The following is a 6,318-nucleotide window of genomic DNA, read 5'->3' as shown; positions in this document are numbered from 1 at the left end:
AGGAGGGGCGGCGGTGAGGAGATACCCCTCGTCCAAGGCAAGGAGCAGCAGATGCACTTTGCTGGAGCAGCTGTGAAGAGATACCCCACGCCCAAGGTAAGAGAAACCCAAGTAAGACGGTAGGTGTTGCAAGAGGGCATCAGAGGGCAGAAACCATAATCACAGAAAACTAGTCAATCTAATCACACTAGGACCACAGCCTTGTCTAACTCAAACTAAGCCATGCCCTGTGGGGCCACCCAAGATGGGCGGGTCATGGTGGAGAGGTCTGACAGAATGTGGTCCACTGGAGAAGGGAATGGCAAACAACTTCAGTATTCTTGCCTTGAGAACCCCATGAACAGTATGAAAAGGCAAAGTGATAGGATACTGAAAGAAGAACTCTCCAGGTCAGTAGGTGCCCAATATGCTACTGGAGATCAGTGGAGAAATAACTCCAGAAAGAATGAAGGGATGGAGCCAAAGCAAAAAAGAATACCCAGCTGTGGATGTGGCTGGTGATAGAAGCAAGGTCCGATGCTGTAAAGAGCAATATTGCATAGGAACCTGGAATGTCAGGTCCATGAATCAAGGCAAATTGGAAGTGGTCAAACAGAAGATGGCAAGAGTGAACGTCGACATTCTAGGAATCAGCAAACTAAAATGGACTGGAATGGATGAATTTAACTCAGATGACCATTATATCTACTACCGCGGGCAGGAATCCCTTAGAAGAAATGGAGTAGCCATCATGGTCAACAAAAGAGTCTGAAATGCAGTACTTGGATGCAATCTCAAAAACGACAGAATGATCTCTGTTCGTTTCCAAGGCAAACCATTCAATATCACAGTAATCCAAGTCTATGCCCCAACCAGTAATGCTGAAGAAGCTGAAGTTGAACGGTTCTATGAAGACGTACAAGACCTTTTAGAACTAACACCCCCAAAAGATGTCCTTTTCATTATAGAATCAGGCATATATATATATACACACACACTCTGTTTAAACTATTTAAATTTGTATATTTACTAATTACTGTATTTTTCATTTAAAATGTGTTACATTTCTAGGTATCTTTAGTTCAGATAATTCTGCTGCCAGGAAATAAATCTCAGTCATGATTTGGGATTCTTCCCACCACTAAGGTCCTCCAGGAGTCCCAGATGGTCTAGTGTACTGTAGAACATATGGGGCATGTTGTCTGGTCTCTAGCGCACATAGAGCCCCATGCCTCACCCAAGCCCATAAACTTGTTGGTTCTTGGGCCCTGCTTGGGCACAGGAGTTTTTCTTTGCTGCTCACAGATCTTACCATCTCCCAACGCTTCTCATCAAAAAGGTCTTGCCACCTCATGGGGCCCTATGTGGAGTGGGATCAATGCCTCTGTTCAGAGGACCTGAAATCATAGGCATTGGCTCTTTCTACACTCTCTTCCTCCCCAGAACATTCCTTTCCTCTCTTCTTAACAAAGAGGAAACCCAGGACCTGCTCCTCTTTGCTGTAGGGAAGTAGTGAGAGAAGTTACCAGACGAAACCCAGGATATGCCTTAGTCCCTCCTCCATAATCTTGTAAAGTTCTACATGACTCTTCGTGACCTCATGGACTGTAGCCCATCAGGCTCCTCTGTCCATGGGACTCTCCAGGCAAGAATACTAGAGTGGTTTGCCATTCCATTTTCCAGGGGATCTTCCCCATCCAGGGATCAAACCCAGGTCTCCTGCACTGCACGTAGGTTCTTTACCATCTGAGCCACCAGGGAAGCTCAGAGCTTCTTGGCTAGATCTCATGACCTCTCACTTGGCCCTCCTCACTTGGCCACACCCCAACCAACAATTCTGCAGAGGGAAGCCTACTGTTCAGGTTTTGTTGTTTTTTTCTCCCTTACCCATGTTATTACATTGTTAATATTTTACTTTAGTTGTATTTGTGCAATCTGTGTCTTGTTACAATTTTTATTGTAATTTTGTTTCCTTCCGATTATAATCACCCACTGCCCCTACTCCCCAAAGGAGCCTGGGAGTCCTTTGCCTCATCTAAGGCAGCAATTTCCAAAGGGCCGGTGCACTTTATGGGATATGTATGATCATCCAGGGTGAGAAGAAGATACCCAGACTTCTATCCATTTGTTTGTTTCTGCTGTTGTATGTCTCCAGTGTTTATAAAATATGTGTGTGTGTGCTCAGTTGTGTCTGACTTTTTGCAACCCCATGAACTGTAGCCCGCCAGACTCCTCTGTCTGTGGAATTTCCCAGGCAAGAATACTGGAGTGGGTTGCCATTTCTTTCTCCAGGGCATCTTCCTGACCCAGGGATTGAATCCATGTCACCTGAGTCTCCCTCATTGGCAGGTGGATTCTTTACCACTGAACTATCTGGAAATTCCATTTATAACGTATACTTATAAATTAAAAATTTTATATTTAGGGATGCATTCTCAAATCCTTTTTCACTGATGAAGTGTATGAACTAAGCTATTCGAGAGTTATGTTCCAAGGCAACATTGCCTGATAGAAACATAATGTGAACCACAAATGTGAGCTCCATATGCAACTTTGTTTTCCCCAGCCACAATTTTTAAAACTGAAAAGAGGTCGAATTAATTTTCATATATTTTCTTTAACCCAATATGTCCAAAATATTCCCATTTCAACATGTAATAAATATTAAAAAAAATTATGAACAAAATATTTTACATTCCTTTTCTTTTACTAAGTTTTGGAATCTGGCATGGACTACAGTGACAGCTCATCTCTTGGATGAGCCACACTGAAAGTGCTCAGCAACTCTTGGGGCTCCTGCTAGACATGGCCTCTTGGGGATACTAGAGGGGTGTGTCCTGACTCTAAAACTGCTTCCACCCAATGACATACCTCCTAAGTCTAAGACAGGTTGGGGCTCCTTTATGTGAAGTCAATCTGCAGTAGATTACTTAAATACTGTATTGATCTCCTATTCTCTTGGGTACTTGTAAAAAAAATTATATTCTTGAAAGCCCCTATCTATGTACCTGCCTCATAGCCAAGCTCACCCAAGGCAGTAAACATAACTACAGTTCATTGAGCATCTACTCTGCTTTTAAATTCTCACATCCATTTCCTTTCATTTTCCAGCACCTCTTTGAGAGAAAGAGAGATTATTAAACCATAAATAGATGAAGAGGAATTCCCAATAGTTAAGACTCCGTGCTTCCACGGCAGGATACGTGGGTTTGGTCCCTGGTGGGGGAACTATGATCCCTCATGTTGGGTGGTGTGGCAAAGGGGAAAAAGAGGAGAAACAGAGGCTCTGGTTATTTAGAATCACAGTCTTCTTCATCCAAAGCCCTTAACTTCAGATTCCTCTGAATGACAGTCCATTCTGTCTTCCAAAAGATACTGGAACTGATTCCACTTAACCACTATGTAACACTGTTACCTATTGAGACTGCTTTCATGTCACAGAATAGGTGAGGGAAGCCTGCAGTCAGACCCCAGAGCCGTCACAATGCCCACTCCCATCTCCTGAAAGAATGAAAAATGCAGATTATATGCAGGCCATGTTCCTGCCCTCTTAGACTCTCCAACTGTGCACTGTCGGATTTCCTAGCAGGGTACTTTCCTGGTTGGGGCTCCTTTATGTGAAGTCAATCTGCAGTAGATTAATTGAATACTGTATTGATTTCCTATTCTCCCGGGTACTTCTAAAAAGGTTATATTCTTGAAACCCCCTCTCTGAGCTAGTAGAACATTTCCCTCTGCAAACGTGATACATGGAACTTTATCACCATCCTCCCATCCAGACATCATCCCACTGTCCCCAACACCTGGCATAAAATCTGACTTTGCCTTTCCCAAAATACTGTCAGGGCAAGAAATGGGGAAAGGGGTCTTGCTGGTTTTCAGGTCATGTTGATTTAACAATGCATGATTTATTCATTCTGGCTTTCTTGTAGCTTTTCATTTTCGCATCCTGTTAAATACCTTGCAGGGGTGTTGTTCCTCTTAATTAGCTAATGTTTGTAAAGCACGTTACAGATCAAAGTGCTGTGTCAGTGCTAAATATGAACTCTCAGGTATCCTTGAGCTGTTCTTTGTCTGTACAGAGGTTTTCAGTGTAACACAAATCGTGAGAGATCTATCTGCCTTTGGAAAAGGCTTGGGTATTCTCTCCTGAACTACTCTATTAAAATATACATACTTGGCAATGAAGAGCGGCAAGAAACGTAGAGTGTTTTGCGTTCACACTGTGCTTTTCCCCACTTAGTCAAAGTGCTGTGATGATGGAGAGTGAGAACAGAGCTTCCCTGTTTATTGGGCAACTTTAGTGGCAGACCTTTCACCTTCCTGATATGTAGCAAGTAATAAGTCATTTTTTTTTTTTTGGTTCAGTGAGTGGGCGACTGAAACAATTAACAGCATTTCCAATGTCTCTGAGTTGGAAAAAAGATTCATTTCAAATTACAGCGTGTTAAATTGTGTTGAGTGATATTTCACTAAAAAAATGTTTAAATACCAGTTTCATTTACTTTTGTTAACATATTCACTAAGTCTGAGTTTATCAAATTTCTAAATGTGTAAAGAACCGAGTTAAGCAAATTTATTAAGGTATTGTTTCAATGGCTCATCTATGAACACAAACAAAAATGTTTTCTTTTAGCAGGTTGATACCATTCTTGATTGTCTTCTAATCTCAGCTTTTAAACTAGGTTTATATTTTAAAATAAGAAATATTTTAAAATATTTAAATAAATATTTTCAATAAAATATTTTCTAATCCTCAGCTTTTAAGCTAGGTTTATATTTTAAAATACTTTAAAATAACAAATATTTTAAAATAAGAAAATTGTTGAAATGGAGCAGAGAAAAATTTGCAGGCTTCTCTTTTAACAGCATGGGTTTATGAAAAACATGACTTTGGGGGCATCTTTCACTATTTTTCATAAATAAAAACATAAACATATAGCCTAAAGCACACTTTATGCTTCCTTTCCAATCCACAAAATGGCTGTTACCAGCAAGTGATTCACAGTAATAAATGATACACATATGATGACATGTAATCATATGTAATATAATGCATAATCAGTAAGAAATTTTTTAAAAAGCTAATAAATGTTGTTTTGGCTGATTTAGATTTTATTCTAAGACTACAGCAAATTATATTTCATCTTTTAATAGCTTTTTAATATAAGAAAATCCCAGGTTTATTTTTATTAATCAAAATTCCTAAAGGCTCCAACAGGATCCTCAGTCAATGTAAATTTACATAATTCATCTTCTTCCACTCAACTTGTTTTTCTATAATTAGTACAGCTGTCACCAGGGAGCCATGGTGGGCAGGTAGCTATGGGTACAGCAGGCAGTCTTCAGTCAAACATTTCCTTTTAAACCATCTATCAGTTTTCAGCCTCATTTCAGATGAGTTGGATTCTAGAAAGAAGAATTTGTCTCTGACCTAACAGACTTCCCTTTTCAAACCTGAACTATCATTCCATAACTTCAACTCCTTCTCAAGGTCCACTGTGCAAAAAGATATAAATGAAATTCTAATGAATTATTTGGTCAAGCGAACTTACAGGCTGCAAACATATTTCTCTTTATAGCTTCTGTATTTTTATCAAGACAGATCCTCATTTCAAAATGTAGTTATAAGACTGTTAAAAACACAGCCAGACCACACTATAAGTACAATGACAAAGCAAACTTCAGAACGATACAGTACATATCTAGCTTTACTTCTTTCTTGTATGTAGTCCATAAATGGCCTTTTGGTTTTTTAATATAATTTTCCTCAGTATAGGTACATGTTCAGCCTCTTCTATGATTGCTTCATTTGTAACACTTACTTTGAGAGCTAAGCAGTGGCATTTAAAGTCCTCTAAATCTTCACTATAAAAATAATTTCCCTTTAAATAGTAAGTGGATGAGGGAGACGCTGATGCTAGTAGTATTTAGTGAGCGCTTAGTGTGGGCTAGGCGCTGTGGAGTAAACAAAGAAGTATATATGTGTCACGATACTTAGGACATAAAGAGAAATTAATTAAATATAAACCATGGGTTTTTAACTTAGATGGGAAGAAGATGGCAGATCGCCTGCATTTAAAACGCCACCACTGCAAAGCTGTTGACATCTGCAAAGTGACAAGTGAAGGATTCTTACTGACTGTATTTTATGGCTCTACATCTTCTGAATTGCCTGGATCACAGATGATTTCCGGCGAGGGAGCATCTCGCAGGCAGGAGAAAGCCCCTAATACAGATGCTGTCTGGAGTTTGGGGTGGGGGGCGGTGCAAAGAGCTGAGTGTCTTCCAGTGTGAAAGGGACAGCTTCAGGAAGGCCAAACCAGCAGTCAGCCAGGA

Source organism: Bison bison, unplaced genomic scaffold (assembly GCF_000754665.1).
Source record: "Bison bison bison isolate TAMUID 2011002044 unplaced genomic scaffold, Bison_UMD1.0 scf7180017864040, whole genome shotgun sequence".
NCBI classification, from domain to species: Eukaryota; Metazoa; Chordata; class Mammalia; order Artiodactyla; family Bovidae; genus Bison; species Bison bison.
The sequence above is the reverse complement of the archived record's forward strand: the minus strand, read 5'-3'. Positions refer to the sequence as shown.